Source organism: Heliangelus exortis, chromosome 7 (genome assembly GCF_036169615.1).
Source record: "Heliangelus exortis chromosome 7, bHelExo1.hap1, whole genome shotgun sequence".
NCBI classification, from domain to species: domain Eukaryota; kingdom Metazoa; phylum Chordata; class Aves; order Apodiformes; family Trochilidae; genus Heliangelus; species Heliangelus exortis.
This window is the reverse complement of record NC_092428.1, coordinates 34,896,492-34,916,486: the sequence shown is the minus strand read 5'-3', so window position 1 is coordinate 34,916,486 and position 19,995 is coordinate 34,896,492. Positions and strand designations below refer to the sequence as shown.

The following is a 19,995-nucleotide window of genomic DNA, read 5'->3' as shown; positions in this document are numbered from 1 at the left end:
TTGGCTCGAAAGAAGTCACTACATACATGAACCTCCTAAATTACCACCCCAGCTTACCTCCAACACTCAGCTCCAAAGGGGACAAAAAACAAACAAAACAAAATAAAACAAACGAAACACACAAAAAAACCAACAAAAACAACCAACCCCACACCAAAAAAACCCTGGCAAAACAAAGAGAAACACTTAAATGAATTGATATTAAACACCTGGCTGACCTGGCCCACAACCATCTCGCCTGCCCCAACTGCTCCTCTACACGTGGCTTTGTACTTCCAAGGCAGTGGGTGGCACCTGCAAAAGTCAAAGCAAAAGCCACATGCTGAGATATTGCCCCAATCAACAGGCAGCCCACACCAACCTTTGCTCAGAAAACTTCAACATCCCTTCTGCAACAACTCCCAACCTCAGCACTTCACTTCAGTCCCTCAACTTATCTTCCTGAGGGATGGTGGTTTTGGATCTATGTCCAGCAAAACACCACGCTGTCTGACAGGCATGTTCCTCTTCATCACCTGCAATCAGAAAGAAAGGAAAATCAGAAACAGTGTCACCAATAAGGTGGACTTCAGCCATCAACAACCACTTATACTACACCCACCACCTCAAAAGAGCCCCACCCAGTTCCACTCACCTCCGTGATCCAGAGTTGAATGCTGTGTCAAAGCAGTTGAATGTCCACTGCTTTGGACACCTAGAAGACCAAGAGAAAGAGTTACTGTTCTGCTGATCAGTAGCCACCAGCTCCACGAACCCACTCTCTACCACCCCAGCTCACCTTCAGTGCTCATCCGGTTCCAAAGGTGGCACACACAGCACCTGAAACATAAGGGAAACCTTTAACAGAGTTTATGTTAACACATGGCTGACCCAGCCCACAGCCATCTAACCTTCTCCAACTGTTCCTCAAGACATGGCTTTGTCACTCCAGCACTGTGTGTGACACCTGCAGAAGTCAAAGCAAAGGCACACGCTGAGATATTGTCCCCAACAACAGGCAGCCCACTGTGATGTCCATCTCCTGCTCCTTTACCTCGGCCTCTCACCCATCTGCCTGCCATCTCTCTGGGGTGCCAAAACAAGGTTAGGAGTGCACCTGAAAAAACCCACAAACAACAAGGGATGTTCATGACCAACCAATAATACAACACCTGAGAATAACTGCTCCTCCAGCCCACCGGCCTTTGCTCACCTTGCCACAGCCACCTCCGGTGCCCGTATCTCGCTTCGCTCGCTGCCTACGCCTTCAAAATGACAACAAACCATAACGTGGTCAGGTAGCCAAGGGGGGCACCTTCCCACCGACTCCACGCCCTAACCAACCTTTGGGTGGCGGCCTCCTCTCCTCCTCCATCTGTTTCTTGCTAGTCATTGACACTTGGGACCTGAAAAACAGGATTACCCAAATCACTGGAAAGCTGCTCAGCACCGAGTCAGTCAGGTTGTGGCGCTTCCCGTGGCCCCTCATCCTACACAGCAGGCAGGGCAGCTCCAAGCCAAACACTCACACCCACAGACCAATATGAGACACAGCCATGTGAGTCACAAGACTCGACCTCAAGATAAAACTCGCAGCAAGATGCGGGACTCTGGAATCCAAGACTGTGGGGCAATAAGACCTACAAAGATGCGTCTGCTAAAAGCGAGGGAATGAAGCGACGGATGCCCGAGAAGCCGCCTTCAAGACCTGAGGACGCAAGGATGCGGGGAACAAGTCCCCCTCAGGGAAACTGGGTGGACAGAGACCAGATGACAATGCAATTGAGAATGACATTGCAGAAGACAGCCATCAAGAAACTTCCAAGTCAAGAGACCGATCTGCAATTTAGACTTGTCGTGTGGAATAACACGCTGCTGATTAGCACCGTGCTGATCAGGAAAGGCTTTCCACGGAGGATGCCCAAGATGCGGGACTTGCTCCGTGAGGACACAGAGGGCCATCAAGGCCTGAGGAAGCTCTAAGACAACAAAGACTGACAACACAAAACACACAACCCCACACACCGAGGCTGGAGCTGCCCTGCCCATGCTGGAATCATACTGAAAAGTAACCTGTTCCCTTCACCCACCCAAAGGGGGCTGCTTCCAGACAGTCCTCTCCCCTACACTAACTTCAAAACACCACCTGCAATTCCCAACCTCGACTCCTCTGCTCAGCCCCTCCCCACCCACCCCTGGGCCCTCAGCTTATCTTCAAGAGTGACAGCAGCACAAAGCCATGGTCAGTAATGAAAACCTCATTGTTTGAATGGGATGTGCTTCCAGTCGCACGGTTCCTCTTCATCCCCTATACATAGAAAAGGAAAAAACACAACCCACAGGTCACCCACAGCACTGGCACAAGTCCCACCTAAGCCAATGCACGCTACTTCTGCTGCACTCACCTCCTCAAGGGAGCCCTAAGGTATACCACGCACCTTCTTGTTCCAGAGTTGAACACTATCACCACGATTGCTTGAGGCACCTGAAACACCAAGAGAAAGAGTTCCTGTTCTGCTGATCAGAAGTCACCAGCCCCATGAATCCCCTCACTACCAACTCAACTCAACTTCAATGCTCATCCAGTTCCAAAGGTGGCACGCACAGTGCCAAAGGAAACGTTTAAGTGACTTGATGTAAAATACATGGCTGACACAGCCCACCACCATCTCACCTTCTCCTGTCCCTCCTAAATGTGTGTCTTTGTCCCTCCAAGGATGGTTGTGGCACCTGCAAAATCCAAAGCAAAAGGCACGTGCTGAGGTAGTGCCTCCAACAACAGGCAGCCCACTGTGATGTCCACCTCCTGCCCCTTTACCTCAGCCTCTCACCCATCTGCCTGCCATCCTTGTGGGGTGCCAAAAGTAGGTTCAGAGGACACCTGGAAAACACAAAAAACAGGGGATGCCAATGCCTTCAACGACAATAAAACACCTGAGAAATAACTGCTCCTCCAGCACGCCAGCCTTTGCTCACCTTGCCAGAGCCACCTCCGGAACAGATATTCTGCTTCCTTGGCTGCTCTCACCTTCAAAAGGACAAACAAACCATAATGTGGTCAGGTAGCCAGAAGAGGGACTGTGTAAAATAAGACCTACAGCAATGCAACTGCAAAACAAGGTGCTGATTCAAGGGATGTCAAAAGAACCCGGGCTTCAAGACTTGAGGACAGAAGGATGCAAGGAGCAAAGTCCCACTCTGGGAAAATCCATGACCAGAGATGATGCTGGTGCAGGTGGCGATGATGTTTCAGAAGATGACCATCAGGAAGCTTTCCAGATTAAAGACCTATCTACACTTCAAAGTTGTCACACAAGAAGAAGATGCTGCTGACTAGGACTGTGCTGATGAGTAAAGGCCTGCCAGGGATGATTGCCAAGATGTGGGACCTGCTCCGAGAGGACATCAAGACCTGAGGAAGCTTTAAGACAAAGACATACAACACAAACTACACTCCACCACACACCAAGGCTGGAGCTGCCCTGCCCACACTTGCATCACATCAGAAATTAACCTGCTTCCTTCACCTGACCAAAGGAGCCTGCTCCCAGACTGCCCTCTCCCCTACACTAACTTCAAAACCCCTTCCACAACTCCCACCAGCCTTGACCCCTCTACACCACTGGTCCCTCAACTTATCTTTCAGAGGACTGGCTCTCCAAAGTCGTGGTTAGCCAGGAAAATAGACAGGAGCAGCCCAGGATAATCCTCAACTTGCAAGGTTCCCCTTTGCCACCTGCATTAAAAAAAAAAAAAAGTCACACCACAACACCAAAACAAGCAAACAAAAAAACTCCACACACATAACCACAACACCAAAACACCTACCAGAATATTCGGCAATAAGTCCAACATCAGCCAGCCCCATTCTCTTCCAAATGACCTGGCTTCACAGAAGAGCCCTGCAGGGTCCCACTCACCCACGCTTTCCAGAGTTGGACGCTGTAAGCGCCGTCATTCAGGGCACCTAAAAGGCACAAAACTATTGTTCTGCTTGAGAGAAGACACTAGGTCCATGAGCCCTGCACTACCACCTCACCTCCAATGCTCATTCAATACCTGGAACTTGCTAGCATCATGCCAGGGAGGGACAGGCTCCCATCAACCACCCAAAGGGCACCGCTTCTGGACAGCTCGCTCCCCTACAGTAACTTTAAAACCTGAGCCAGGATTCCTAACCTTGACCCCCCTACACAGACCCTCCCCAACCATCCTCCCTTTCTCTTACCTTTCAAACAGCTGGGGCTCTGAAGCACTGGACAGAAAAGTAACCCACATTGGCTGATGGGAATTTTCCCAAAACCACAGAGTTCCTCCTCGTCATCTGCAATAACAAATGGCAATAGCACCAGAAGTAGGACGTCAGCTAAATACCAACCTCTTCCACAAGCTCCTCATAAGCCCCAACTTGCCCTGCTCACCTTCTCCTTCCACACATTATGGCCACCATCGCTTCTGCCCCCTGAAATTCCAGGAGAGACAAAATTACCGTTCTGCTTTTTACCATCTCCTCATTACCATCCCGCCTTGGCTACAGCACTCTTCCCCCTCCAAAGGTGGCACGTGCAGCACCTGCAAAAACAAAGGGAAACTCTTAACTGAGTCGACGTAAAAATCTCTGGATGAGCCAGCCCGCAACCATCTCACCTTCTCTGATGGCTCCTCAATGCATGGCTTTGTGTGGCACCTGCAAAAGTCAAAACAAAAGCCACATGCTGAGATATTGCCCCAATCAACAGGCAGCCCACACCAACCTTTGCTCAGAAAACTTCAACATCCCTTCTGCAACAACTCCCAACCTCAGCACTTCACTTCAGTCCCTCAACTTATCTTCCTGAGGGATGGTGGTTTTGGATCTATGTCCAGCAAAACACCACGCTGTCTGACAGGCATGTTCCTCTTCATCACCTGCAATCAGAAAGAAAGGAAAATCAGAAACAGTGTCACCAATAAGGTGGACTTCAGCCATCAACAACCACTTATACTACACCCACCACCTCAAAAGAGCTCCACCCAGTTCCACTCACCTCCGTGATCCAGAGTTGAATGCTGTGTCCGCCACTGCTTTGGACACCTAGAAGACCAAGAGAAAGAGTTACTGTTCTGCTGATCAGTAGCCACCAGCTCCACGAACCCACTCTCTACCACCCCAGCTCACCTTCAGTGCTCATCCGGTTCCAAAGGTGGCACACACAGCACCTGAAACATAAGGGAAACCTTTAACAGAGTTTATGTTAACACATGGCTGACCCAGCCCACAGCCATCTAACCTTCTCCAACTGTTCCTCAAGACATGGCTTTGTCACTCCAGCACTGTGTGTGACACCTGCAGAAGTCAAAGCAAAGGCACACGCTGAGATATTGTCCCCAACAACAGGCAGCCCACTGTGATGTCCATCTCCTGCTCCTTTACCTCGGCCTCTCACCCATCTGCCTGCCATCTCTCTGGGGTGCCAAAACAAGGTTAGGAGTGCACCTGAAAAAACCCACAAACAACAAGGGATGTTCATGACCAACCAATAATACAACACCTGAGAATAACTGCTCCTCCAGCCCACCGGCCTTTGCTCACCTTGCCACAGCCACCTCCGGTGCCCGTATCTCGCTTCGCTCGCTGCCTACGCCTTCAAAATGACAACAAACCATAACGTGGTCAGGTAGCCAAGGGGGGCACCTTCCCACCGACTCCACGCCCTAACCAACCTTTGGGTGGCGGCCTCCTCTCCTCCTCCATCTGTTTCTTGCTAGTCATTGACACTTGGGACCTGAAAAACAGGATTACCCAAATCACTGGAAAGCTGCTCAGCACCGAGTCAGTCAGGTTGTGGCGCTTCCCGTGGCCCCTCATCCTACACAGCAGGCAGGGCAGCTCCAAGCCAAACACTCACACCCACAGACCAATATGAGACACAGCCATGTGAGTCACAAGACTCGACCTCAAGATAAAACTCGCAGCAAGATGCGGGACTCTGGAATCCAAGACTGTGGGGCAATAAGACCTACAAAGATGCGTCTGCTAAAAGCGAGGGAATGAAGCGACGGATGCCCGAGAAGCCGCCTTCAAGACCTGAGGACGCAAGGATGCGGGGAACAAGTCCCCCTCAGGGAAACTGGGTGGACAGAGACCAGATGACAATGCAATTGAGAATGACATTGCAGAAGACAGCCATCAAGAAACTTCCAAGTCAAGAGACCGATCTGCAATTTAGACTTGTCGTGTGGAATAACACGCTGCTGATTAGCACCGTGCTGATCAGGAAAGGCTTTCCACGGAGGATGCCCAAGATGCGGGACTTGCTCCGTGAGGACACAGAGGGCCATCAAGGCCTGAGGAAGCTCTAAGACAACAAAGACTGACAACACAAAACACACAACCCCACACACCGAGGCTGGAGCTGCCCTGCCCATGCTGGAATCATACTGAAAAGTAACCTGTTCCCTTCACCCACCCAAAGGGGGCTGCTTCCAGACAGTCCTCTCCCCTACACTAACTTCAAAACACCACCTGCAATTCCCAACCTCGACTCCTCTGCTCAGCCCCTCCCCACCCACCCCTGGGCCCTCAGCTTATCTTCAAGAGTGACAGCAGCACAAAGCCATGGTCAGTAATGAAAACCTCATTGTTTGAATGGGATGTGCTTCCAGTCGCACGGTTCCTCTTCATCCCCTATACATAGAAAAGGAAAAAACACAACCCACAGGTCACCCACAGCACTGGCACAAGTCCCACCTAAGCCAATGCACGCTACTTCTGCTGCACTCACCTCCTCAAGGGAGCCCTAAGGTATACCACGCACCTTCTTGTTCCAGAGTTGAACACTATCACCACGATTGCTTGAGGCACCTGAAACACCAAGAGAAAGAGTTCCTGTTCTGCTGATCAGAAGTCACCAGCCCCATGAATCCCCTCACTACCAACTCAACTCAACTTCAATGCTCATCCAGTTCCAAAGGTGGCACGCACAGTGCCAAAGGAAACGTTTAAGTGACTTGATGTAAAATACATGGCTGACACAGCCCACCACCATCTCACCTTCTCCTGTCCCTCCTAAATGTGTGTCTTTGTCCCTCCAAGGATGGTTGTGGCACCTGCAAAATCCAAAGCAAAAGGCACGTGCTGAGGTAGTGCCTCCAACAACAGGCAGCCCACTGTGATGTCCACCTCCTGCCCCTTTACCTCAGCCTCTCACCCATCTGCCTGCCATCCTTGTGGGGTGCCAAAAGTAGGTTCAGAGGACACCTGGAAAACACAAAAAACAGGGGATGCCAATGCCTTCAACGACAATAAAACACCTGAGAAATAACTGCTCCTCCAGCACGCCAGCCTTTGCTCACCTTGCCAGAGCCACCTCCGGAACAGATATTCTGCTTCCTTGGCTGCTCTCACCTTCAAAAGGACAAACAAACCATAATGTGGTCAGGTAGCCAGAAGAGGGACTGTGTAAAATAAGACCTACAGCAATGCAACTGCAAAACAAGGTGCTGATTCAAGGGATGTCAAAAGAACCCGGGCTTCAAGACTTGAGGACAGAAGGATGCAAGGAGCAAAGTCCCACTCTGGGAAAATCCATGACCAGAGATGATGCTGGTGCAGGTGGCGATGATGTTTCAGAAGATGACCATCAGGAAGCTTTCCAGATTAAAGACCTATCTACACTTCAAAGTTGTCACACAAGAAGAAGATGCTGCTGACTAGGACTGTGCTGATGAGTAAAGGCCTGCCAGGGATGATTGCCAAGATGTGGGACCTGCTCCGAGAGGACATCAAGACCTGAGGAAGCTTTAAGACAAAGACATACAACACAAACTACACTCCACCACACACCAAGGCTGGAGCTGCCCTGCCCACACTTGCATCACATCAGAAATTAACCTGCTTCCTTCACCTGACCAAAGGAGCCTGCTCCCAGACTGCCCTCTCCCCTACACTAACTTCAAAACCCCTTCCACAACTCCCACCAGCCTTGACCCCTCTACACCACTGGTCCCTCAACTTATCTTTCAGAGGACTGGCTCTCCAAAGTCGTGGTTAGCCAGGAAAATAGACAGGAGCAGCCCAGGATAATCCTCAACTTGCAAGGTTCCCCTTTGCCACCTGCATTAAAAAAAAAAAAAAGTCACACCACAACACCAAAACAAGCAAACAAAAAAACTCCACACACATAACCACAACACCAAAACACCTACCAGAATATTCGGCAATAAGTCCAACATCAGCCAGCCCCATTCTCTTCCAAATGACCTGGCTTCACAGAAGAGCCCTGCAGGGTCCCACTCACCCACGCTTTCCAGAGTTGGACGCTGTAAGCGCCGTCATTCAGGGCACCTAAAAGGCACAAAACTATTGTTCTGCTTGAGAGAAGACACTAGGTCCATGAGCCCTGCACTACCACCTCACCTCCAATGCTCATTCAATACCTGGAACTTGCTAGCATCATGCCAGGGAGGGACAGGCTCCCATCAACCACCCAAAGGGCACCGCTTCTGGACAGCTCGCTCCCCTACAGTAACTTTAAAACCTGAGCCAGGATTCCTAACCTTGACCCCCCTACACAGACCCTCCCCAACCATCCTCCCTTTCTCTTACCTTTCAAACAGCTGGGGCTCTGAAGCACTGGACAGAAAAGTAACCCACATTGGCTGATGGGAATTTTCCCAAAACCACAGAGTTCCTCCTCGTCATCTGCAATAACAAATGGCAATAGCACCAGAAGTAGGACGTCAGCTAAATACCAACCTCTTCCACAAGCTCCTCATAAGCCCCAACTTGCCCTGCTCACCTTCTCCTTCCACACATTATGGCCACCATCGCTTCTGCCCCCTGAAATTCCAGGAGAGACAAAATTACCGTTCTGCTTTTTACCATCTCCTCATTACCATCCCGCCTTGGCTACAGCACTCTTCCCCCTCCAAAGGTGGCACGTGCAGCACCTGCAAAAACAAAGGGAAACTCTTAACTGAGTCGACGTAAAAATCTCTGGATGAGCCAGCCCGCAACCATCTCACCTTCTCTGATGGCTCCTCAATGCATGGCTTTGTGTGGCACCTGCAAAAGTCAAAACAAAAGCCACATGCTGAGATATTGCCCCAATCAACAGGCAGCCCACACCAACCTTTGCTCAGAAAACTTCAACATCCCTTCTGCAACAACTCCCAACCTCAGCACTTCACTTCAGTCCCTCAACTTATCTTCCTGAGGGATGGTGGTTTTGGATCTATGTCCAGCAAAACACCACGCTGTCTGACAGGCATGTTCCTCTTCATCACCTGCAATCAGAAAGAAAGGAAAATCAGAAACAGTGTCACCAATAAGGTGGACTTCAGCCATCAACAACCACTTATACTACACCCACCACCTCAAAAGAGCTCCACCCAGTTCCACTCACCTCCGTGATCCAGAGTTGAATGCTGTGTCCGCCACTGCTTTGGACACCTAGAAGACCAAGAGAAAGAGTTACTGTTCTGCTGATCAGTAGCCACCAGCTCCACGAACCCACTCTCTACCACCCCAGCTCACCTTCAATGCTCATCTGGTTCCAAAGGTGGCACGCACAGCACCTGAAACATAAGGGAAACCTTTAACAGAGTTGATGTTAACACATGGCTGACCCAGCCCACAGCCATCTAACCTTCTCCAACTGTTCCTCAAGACATGGCTTTGTCACTCCAGCACTGTGTGTGACACCTGCAGAAGTCAAAGCAAAGGCACACGCTGAGATATTGTCCCCAACAACAGGCAGCCCACTGTGATGTCCATCTCCTGCTCCTTTACCTCGGCCTCTCACCCATCTGCCTGCCATCTCTCTGGGGTGCCAAAACAAGGTTAGGAGTGCACCTGAAAAAAACCCACAAACAACAAGGGATGTTCATGACCAACCAATAATACAACACCTGAGAATAACTGCTCCTCCAGCCCACCAGCCTTTGCTCACCTTGCCACAGCCACCTCCGGTGCCCGTATCTCGCTTCGCTCGCCGCTTCCGCTTTCTAAATGACAACAACCCATAATGCGGCCAAGCAGCCAAAGGAGGCACCTTCCCACCGACTGCACACCCTGACCAACCTTCTGATGGCGGCCTCCTCTCCTCCTCCATCTGTTTCTTGATGGTCATTGACATGTGGGATCTGAAAAACAGGATTATGCAAATCACTGGGAAGCTGCTCAGCACCGAGTTGGTCAGTTAATGGCGCTTCCCATGGCCCCTGATCCTACACAGCAGGCAGGGCAGCTCCAAACCAAACACTCACAGGCAAAGACTGACCAAAGACAAAGCCATGTGAGTCACAAGACTTGACCTCAAGATAAAACTCGCAGCAAGAAGAGGGACTCTGGAATCCAAGACTTTTGGGCAATAAGACCTACAGCGATGCGTCTGCAAAGCGAGGGAATGAAGCGACGGATGCCCGAGAAGCCGCCTTCAAGACCTGAGGACGCAAGGATGCGGGGAATGAGTCCAGATGCTGATGCTGTTGGCAATGATGTTTCAGAAGATGACAATCAAGAAACTTCCAAGTCAAGAGACCGATCTGCAATTTAGACTCGTCGTGCGGAATAACACGCTGCTGATCAGCACCGTGCTGATCAGGAAAGCCTTTCCACGGAGGATGCCCAAGATGCGGGACTTGCTCCGTGAGGACACAGAGGGCCATCAAGGCCTGAGGAAGCTCTAAGACAACAAAGACTGACAACACAAAACACACAACCCCACACACCGAGGCTGGAGCTGCCCTGCCCATGCTGGAATCATACTGAAAAGTAACCTGTTCCCTTCACCCACCCAAAGGGGGCTGCTTCCAGACAGTCCTCTCCCCTACACTAACTTCAAAACACCACCTGCAATTCCCAACCTCGACTCCTCTGCTCAGCCCCTCCCCACCCACCCCTGGGCCCTCAACTTATCTTCAAGAGCGACAGCAGCACAAAGCCATGGTCAGTAATGAAAACCTCATTGTTTGAACGGGATGTGCTTCCAGTCGCACGGTTCCTCTTCATCCCCTATACATAGAAAAGGAAAAAACACAACCCACAGGTCACCCACAGCACTGGCACAAGTCCCACCTAAGCCAATGCACGCTACTTCTGCTGCACTCACCTCCTCAAGGGAGCCCTAAGGTATACCACGCACCTTCTTGTTCCAGAGTTGAACACTATCGCCACCATTGCTTGGGGCACCTGAAACACCAAGAGAAACAGTTCCTGTTCTGCTGATCAGAAGTCACCAGCCCCATGAACCCCTCGCTACCAACTCAACTCAACTTCAACGCTCATCCGGTTCCACAGGTGGCACGCACAGCCCCTGCAAACACAAAAGGAAACGTTTAAGTGACTTGATGTAGAATACATGGCTGACCCAGCCCACCACCATCTCACCTTCTCCAACCCCTCCTAAATGTGTGTCTTTGTCCCTCCAAGGATGGTTGTGGCACCTGCAAAATCCAAAGCAAAAGGCACGTGCTGAGGTAGTGCCTCCAACAACAGGCAGCCCACTGTGATGTCCACCTCCTGCCCCCTTACCTCAGCCTCTCACCCATCTGCCTGCCATCCTTGTGGGGTGCCAAAAGTAGGTTCAGAGGACACCTGGAAAACACAAAAAACAGGGGATGCCAATGCCTTCAACGACAATAAAACACCTGAGAAATAACTGCTCCTCCAGCACGCCAGCCTTTGCTCACCTTGCCAGAGCCACCTCCGGAACAGATATTCTGCTTCCTTGGCTGCTCTCACCTTCAAAAGGAGAAACAAACCATAATGTGGTCAGGTAGCCAGGAGAGGGACCTTCACTCCAACACCGACTAACCTTTAGGTGGTGCTCTTCTCTCCTCCTGCTCTTTCATGTACATCCTTGTCACAGGGGATCTGAAAAAAGATCATACACAAGTCACTGAAATACTGCCCAATAGATGAACTATTCAGTTATGACTCTTCCAGCAAACTCTGGGAAGAGCAGCTCCAACCCAAACACTCAGACCAATTCAAGACACAGCCCTGCAAATCATGAGACGTGATCTCAAGAGAACACCAAGAAAAAAGAATATCTCTGGGATCCAAGACTGTTGGGCAAGAAGACCGACAGCAATGCAACTGCAAAACGAGGGGCTGAATCAAGGGATGTCAAAAGAACCCGGGCTTCAAGACTTGAGGACAGAAGGATGCAAGGAGCAAAGTCCCACTCTGGGAAAATCCATGACCAGAGATGATGCTGATGCAGGTGGCGATGATGTTTCAGAAGATGACCATCAGGAAGCTTTCCAGATTAAAGACCTATCTACACTTCAAAGTTGTCACACAAGAAGAAGATGCTGCTGACTAGGACTGTGCTGATGAGTAAAGGCCTGCCAGGGATGATTGCCAAGATGTGGGACCTGCTCCGAGAGGACATCAAGACCTGAGGAAGCTTTAAGACAAAGACATACAACACAAACTACACTCCACCACACACCAAGGCTGGAGCTGCCCTGCCCACACTTGCATCACATCAGAAATTAACCTGCTTCCTTCACCTGACCAAAGGAGCCTGCTCCCAGACTGCCCTCTCCCCTACACTAACTTCAAAACCCCTTCCACAACTCCCACCAGCCTTGACCCCTCTACACCACTGGTCCCTCAACTTATCTTTCAGAGGACTGGCTCTCCAAAGTCGTGGTTAGCCAGGAAAATAGACAGGAGCAGCCCAGGATAATCCTCAACTTGCAAGGTTCCCCTTTGCCACCTGCATTAAAAAAAAAAAAAGTCACACCACAACACCAAAACAAGCAAACAAAAAAACTCCACACACATAACCACAACACCAAAACACCTACCAGAATATTCGGCAATAAGTCCAACATCAGCCAGCCCCATTCTCTTCCAAATGACCTGGCTTCACAGAAGAGCCCTGCAGGGTCCCACTCACCCACGCTTTCCAGAGTTGGACGCTGTAAGCGCCGTCATTCAGGGCACCTAAAAGGCACAAAACTATTGTTCTGCTTGAGAGAAGACACTAGGTCCATGAGCCCTGCACTACCACCTCACCTCCAATGCTCATTCAATACCTGGAACTTGCTAGCATCATGCCAGGGAGGGACAGGCTCCCATCAACCACCCAAAGGGCACCGCTTCTGGACAGCTCGCTCCCCTACAGTAACTTTAAAACCTGAGCCAGGATTCCTAACCTTGACCCCTCTACACAGACCCTCCCCAACCATCCTCCCTTTCTCTTACCTTTCAAACAGCTGGGGCTCTGAAGCACTGGACAGAAAAGTAACCCACATTGGCTGACGGGGATCTTCCCAAAACCACAAAGTTCCTCCTCACCATCTGCAATAACAAACAGCACTGCCAGCAGAAATAGGATGTCAGCTAAATACCAACCCCTTCCACAAGCTCCTCATAACCCCCGACTTGCCCTGCTCACCTTCTTCTTCCACACGTTATGGCCACCATCACTTCTGCCCCCTGAAATTCCAGGAGAGACAAAATTACCGTTCTGCTTGTGAGATCGAGCCTCCTCGTTACCATCCCGTCTCACCTCCAGCGCTCTTCGAGTCGACATAAAATCTCGGGATGAGCCAGCCCGCAACCATCTCACCTTCTCTGATGGCTCCTCAATGCATGGCTTTGTGTGGCATCTGCAAAAGTCAAAGCAAAAGCCACATGCTGAGATATTGCCCCAATCAACAGGCAGCCCACACCAACCTTTGCTCAGAAAACTTCAACATCCCTTCTGCAACAACTCCCAACCTCAGCACTTCACTTCAGTCCCTCAGCTTATCTTCCTGAGGGATGGTGGTTTTGGATCTATGTCCAGCAAAACACCACGCTGTCTGACAGGCATGTTCCTCTTCATCACCTGCAATCAGAAAGAAAGGAAAATCAGAAACAGTGTCACCAATAAGGTGGACTTCAGCCATCAACAACCACTTATACTACACCCACCACCTCAAAAGAGCCCCACCCAGTTCCACTCACCTCCGTGATCCAGAGTTGAATGCTGTGTCCGCCACTGCTTTGGGCACCTAGAAGACCAGGAGAAAGAGTTACTGTTCTGCTGATCAGTAGCCACCAGCTCCACGAACCCGCACTCTACCACCCCAGCTCACCTTCAATGCTCATCTGGTTCCAAAGGTGGCATGCACAGCACCTGAAACATAAGGGAAACCTTTAACAGAGTTGACGTTAACACATGGCTGACCCCTCTACACAGACCCTCCCCAACCATCCTCCCTTTCTCTTACCTTTCAAGCGGCTGGGGCTCTGAAGCACTGGACAGAAAAGTAACCCACATTGGCTTACGGGGATCTTCCCAAAACCAAAACGTTCGTCCTCGTCATCTGCAATAACAAACGGCAATGCCAGCAGAAAAGGACGTCAGCTAAATACCAACCTCTTCCACAAGCTCCTCATAACCCCCGACTTGCCCTGCTCACCTTCTCCTTCCACACGTTATGGCCAACATCGCTTCTGGCACCTGAAATACCAGGAGACACAAAATTCCTGTTCTGCTTGTGAGCTCGAGCCTCCTCGTTACCATGCCGTCTTACCTCCAGCGCTCTTCCCCCTCCAAAGGTGACACGTGCAGCATCTGCCAAAACAAAGGGAAACACTTAACCGAGTCGACGTAAAGTCTCTGGATGAGCCAGCCCGCAACCATCTCACCTTCTCTGACCACTCCTCAACGCATGGCTTTGTGTGGCACCTGCAAAAGTCAAAGGAAAAGCACATGCCGAGGAACAGCCTAAAACAACAGGCAGCCCACTGTGATATCCACCTCCCGCTTGCTCCTTTACCTTGGCCCCTCGCCCATCTGCCTGCCAGCCTTGTGGGGTGCCAAAATGAGGTTTGGAGGGCTCCCAAAAAACACAAAAAATAGGGGATGCCAATGATGTCCACGGCAATACAACACCTGAGAAATAACTGCTCCTGCAGCCCACCAACCTTTGGTCTACAGAATGCTGTTCAACACATGGACAATTCCTCTGAGACTCTTCCAAGGGCCCTTGACCCTACAACGTGGGCAGGACAGCTCCGAACCAAACTCTCAATGCTGAGGCCAACCCAATACACAACGCCGCAAACCACAAGACTCGACCTCAAGAGGAAACTCACAGGAAGGTGAATGATTCCAGGATCCAAGACAGCTGGGCTGGAAGACATCCAGGGATGCAACAGTGACACATGGAATTGTGTCCCCAAGAGTGTCGAAGGACATCGCCTTTTAAAGAAGCTACTTTCTAAGCTTAGATGACAGGTAAATGAGAAGCCTGGATTCGAGACCTAAGGACACAGGGAACCAGTCCCAGTTTAAGAAAATCCACAATTAGAGATGCTGATGCAGTTAGGAAGAACATGTCAGAAGACAATCTTTGAGAAAGCTACGATACACAAGACTGTTCCACGTTGTGAATTTGTTATGCAAGACTGAATGCGTTGATAAGGTGTTTCAGACCCTAGGGATGGTGCCCGAGGTGCAAGACTTGCTCTGTGAGCACAACGAGGAAACTAAGGCCGTAGAAAGCTCTGAGACAACAAAGAAACAGCAGAAACTACACATCAAAACACACAAAGGCTGGAGCTGCCCTGCCCACATTTGCATCGTGGTGGAATCTAACCTGGTCCCTTCACCTGACCAAAGGGGGCTGCTCCTGGACAGCTTTCTCCCCTACACTAACTTCCAAACCCCTCCCTGCAATTCTCAACTTTCCCCCTCCCTGCCCAGCCCTTCCCCACACCTGGTTCCTCTTATCTTTCAGGGGGGTTGGCACGTGAAGCCATGGTCAACAAGGAAAGCGACATCACAGGGCTGGGATGCTCCTGTAGCCACACAGTTCCTCTTCATCATGTGCCATGAAAAAATTCTAACCAACAGTACCACTAGAAAGTCCCACATCAGTAAACACTGACCTCTTAGAGAATGCTGAACTCCTCCAAAGAGCCCCTGGGTGTTCCACTTATCTTCCCATTCCAGAGTTGAACACTACAGATGTTACCACTTGGGGAACAAAAAAAAAAATACCAAGAGAGAGCAAACAACCACTGGACCAGCCAGAAGCACCCACCCCTGCTCCTCTCACTCAGCAAAGCTCCAGTCACAACACAGCTCCTAAGCAGACTGAGGCCCAGACTAGAGGTGGAGGCTTATATACCCTGGGCCCCGTCCCACTGCCCTTCCCACAGTCCCTTGGGAAAGCCCCCTCATCAACCTGACTGGCCACACCTGGGCTACCCCAGTCCCAGCTGGAGCCCTTCAGAGAACATCATCCTCTGCTCCTGCCACAGCTGGGAGCTCAGTCCCCAGGGGCTGCCAACACCTCCTGGGGCACTCTGAAGGCAAGAGAAAGGAGGTGTGGCCAAGATCGGTTGGGTTGCAACCACCAGCCCTGCACAGCACATCACCCCCAGGGAGGCCGGTACCTCTCACCTCCCAGCCCAGCACCACTGCCCATGCCCTGCAAGCAGGAGCAGGGCCGTTCTGGGTGGTCCTCTTCCCCCCCTAACTCTTGGCTCCCTGCAGCAGGAACTGAGGTCCTACCCCTTCTTTTTCCCCTGTCACCTCCCCCTCCCCACAGCACTTGCTGAGCCCCTCCCTCATGGAGGGGCCAAGCACAGTGTGGGAAAGCAAACCCTGAAGGGCGGGGAAATAAAGGAAGGGGGATGCAGCCCCAAATGGGGGGGGCGGGGCAAAGCATGGAGGGGGTGGAGTCAGGGATGGGGCGGGGCAAGGGTGAGGGGGTGGAGACATGTGGGAGGGCGGGGCCACACTCAGGTGGCTGTGACAAGCATGAGTTGGGCAGAGAGATGCGTGGGGGTGTGGTCAGGCTCAGAGGCACCTCCCAGAGTAGGGGGTAGAGCCACACACAAGGGTGTGGTCAAGCTCTGAAGCGTGGCCACAGACAGGGCAGGCAGAGCCACCCACAGGAGCATGGCTCAGATCAGGGGGGCAGAGCGGGGCACGGAGACACGCGGGTGGGCACAGGACAAGCACGAGGAGCCCTGGACCAAGACATGACACAGGCAGAAGCGCAGAGACACGCATGGGATGGGGATGAGACTAGAGGGGGTGCGGGGACATGATGCAGCTCGGACGGGGCATCGCACGGAGGCTGGAGAGGGGGATCTAATTTTGATACTGCTAAAACACAAAAATATTCACTTCTCATCTTACACATGTCCAGTCTCTGGTTAACTCCTCTGTTCTATTTCTCATTTTCATACCCATGCAGCTGTTGGAGTCACATCTGGTTTTGGTTGGTTTTATTTTTTATTTTATTTCTCTTTTGCATTTCTTCCTCTACCAACACAAGCTTTTCCTTCATTACATTTTCAAGTCTTTTTTAATTAGGAGAGAGGCCGAAGCGGCGGGGACAGTGAGTAAAGGGGAGGAGGCGTGTGCCGTGGGGCCGCTCTGGGCCGGATTTGAACGCTGCCCTGGGGCAAGGGTGGGGGGGGTTCAGTTTTAGAACCTGGAAGATGAAGAGTTTGCAGACAACTCATCCAGAAGCCACTGATTCACTCCACACACAGACTCAGCCCTTAAACCCATGTGGAGGCTTCTATGCAATCGTCCTGCCCCACCTCTTTCTCACAGTCCCCTGGAAAAACCCCTCCTCTCCTTCACTGTCTCCACCTGGGATGAAGGAGCCTCACCTGCAACCCATCTGAGAACACCACACCCTAACCCTAAACCCACCCCCTATCCCTCCCCACTCCCCCTGCCCACAGCTGCAGTTTGACCCCTGGGGCTATGAAAAGAGTCAGGCCACTGAGAACCAGAAAATGTTCACTAAAGCACATCAGAAATTTCTCAGCAGTGAAATGGGGACAAGAGCAGAATAATACGGATTTCTTAAGGCTGAAGGTCACCTGTACCATGGATGACCAAAATCAGAAAGGTCCAAATCCGATGGAGTGTCATACCTCCCCTGGCATGTTTATTTCAATCCCAAAGTCCCTGGAAACTCCAGACCAGCATGTGTGAACCTGGCAAACCTGCCTCTGAGAACATGGGAAGTTTAGCAAGGTTGAGGAACAAAGGTAAATAACTCACCAGGTGCTACTCGGTACTCGCCCTCTTTGAACACCACATTTATTAAGGTGCCTCTTTAGCACTTCAACCCCCAGCATCAGACACCCATCTACCTGCAGTTCTCGGAGGTACAGAATTACACAGCCTCCTCCTCCACCACCAACACCCCCCCGTCTCGCCTCTGTCACCCCCCTCCCCTCCTCTTCGCACCCCGGTGCCGCTACCGCCAGCCCCTTCGCCCTCCCCAAAGCCCCGCGCGGCAAGTTCCTCGCCCCAGTGGGACCGGCGAGTAGGAGACGGAGACAGGACGGGGCTGCTAGCCCGCCCCTCCACCCCCTCGTTCCCCCCCCCTGCAGCTCCCTCCCCCCACCCCTCCCAGCCTGAGAATTCCCCGCTGGCCCCGGGGCAGCGCTCGGGATCGGTGCGGAAAGGCACCGCCCCGCCCCGCCCCGCCCTTACTCACCCCCCCCCCCTCCCCGCCGCTTCCGCCCCTCTCCTCGATCCGGAGGCGGGCGGGGCGGCGGAACGACGGCAGCCGGCGTCCCCCTACCGGGCTGGCGTATCGCGTTCTGCCCACCGGCTCCAGTAACGACGGCGGAAGAAGGGACCGCGGCGGCCCCGCGCCGGGCGCCGCCATGGCTCCCACCCGCAACCGCGTGGTTCCCGCCTTTTAGTTCGCCGTGAGTGCTGCCACCCTGTGGCTGAAAAGTGGCACTGCAATTCGCACTGCAGCTCGGAGTCCGCGCATGTGCACCGGCAAGTACTGGCATCCCCGGCTTTCGCACATGCGCAGTAGCGCCGAAAGAAGCCAAAAGGTACCCGGATGCTCACCAATCTGTGCATGCGCCTCTCAGTTGCCAGTAGTTACTTCTGCGCATGCGCCGGAGGACCAAGCCACCAACGAGACGGCCCCTGGAGGATTGACGGGATGCTGCCGGGCCTAACCGCCTTCATTTCTCCATAGAGGCGTTCCCCCTCCGTGCTCGCTTAGGCCCCCCCCGCCGTCCACAACCCTCCCCCCGTCCACAACCCTCCCGCGCCTTTTCCTCGCCCCGGAGGCGACGTGCCACGGCGGAGCGACCGCCGATCTGGCGTTCCGCGCTCTGCCCGCCCGCTCCGCCAACAGCGGCGGAGGCGGAAAGAGACGGACGCAGCCGTTCCGTATGGAGCGAGAGGACGCCGCCATGATTCCGTAACAAGGGCGGGTGCACGCCTTCAGCCGCCGCTGCCGCGCATGCGCCGAGCCACCGGCGCCGCGCTGCTGCAGTGCCGGCTTGTCGTCACGGGGGGGAGCGCAACGAGCGCCGAAAAGGAAAAAAAAAAAAAAGGGGGGGGGGGAAAAAAATAATTCCAAAATAAAAGCGCCCCGCAGCGTCCCTGTTACCCCCTGCCCCCTGGCAGGACCCATTGAACCCCCTCCCAGCGCCTCAGCAGTCACCGGCGCCACCCAAGTGCAGCTCCAGCCCCCCCACGCCCCTCTTCCAGTCACTGCCCGAGTCAGGCATCTCCCCTTAAAACAACGGCTGCAAAAAATGAAGCACTTCCTTGAGCGGGTTCGCGGCTCGTTTTTATTGTAGTCCATCAGCTGACAGGTACCGACCGTATTACACAGCTGACCTTCACGTTTCCTTCCCCTCTCCTCGGTGGCAGGAGCTTGCCCCGTCTCCAATACCACCCACCTCAACTCCCCCCCCCAAAAAAAACCCCCCTCAGGCTAAATACCCCAGCATCACTACGTGAAGACTTAATACAGTCCTAAGTTACTCCCCTCAATACCCAACACACACACACCTGCCCCAAATATAACCTCCCTTTTCTACTCATCTTCTCAGATTTATTTAGCTGTTTGCTAAAACCTTTCACCAAGGTACTAGAATCGGGCACTTGGGAATCTTGCTAAGTCTCCATTACCACCCATTTCAAAATCTCTAAAAACCCTCATGCTAACTATTCCAAGATCACTACATGAACAGTGAAACGTTTATGTCCTAAAAGTAATTCCCTCATAACTCGG

The 19,995-nt window shown here is 52.2% G+C and overlaps 2 long non-coding RNA genes across 3 annotated transcripts; both read right to left on the bottom strand.

Moving 5' to 3' along the window:
• Positions 1-7,485: 7,485 nt before the first annotated feature.
• Positions 7,486-8,658, bottom strand: LOC139798081 (uncharacterized). The gene is made up of 3 exons (XR_011726715.1): positions 8,567-8,658; positions 8,167-8,305; positions 7,486-8,074 (listed from the first exon to the last, which is right to left on the bottom strand). It is a non-coding gene; the product is annotated as an uncharacterized lncRNA (long non-coding RNA).
• Positions 8,659-12,156: 3,498 nt separating this feature from the next.
• LOC139798080 (uncharacterized) lies at positions 12,157-14,818 on the bottom strand. Of its 2 annotated transcripts, none has more exons than XR_011726713.1 (4): positions 14,386-14,818; positions 13,181-13,276; positions 12,781-12,919; positions 12,157-12,689 (listed from the first exon to the last, which is right to left on the bottom strand). It is a non-coding gene; the product is annotated as an uncharacterized lncRNA (long non-coding RNA). The 2 variants fall into 2 exon arrangements; XR_011726714.1 differs by lacking the exon at positions 14,386-14,818 and adding an exon at positions 13,374-13,485.
• Between the last annotated feature and the right edge of the window lie 5,177 nt (positions 14,819-19,995).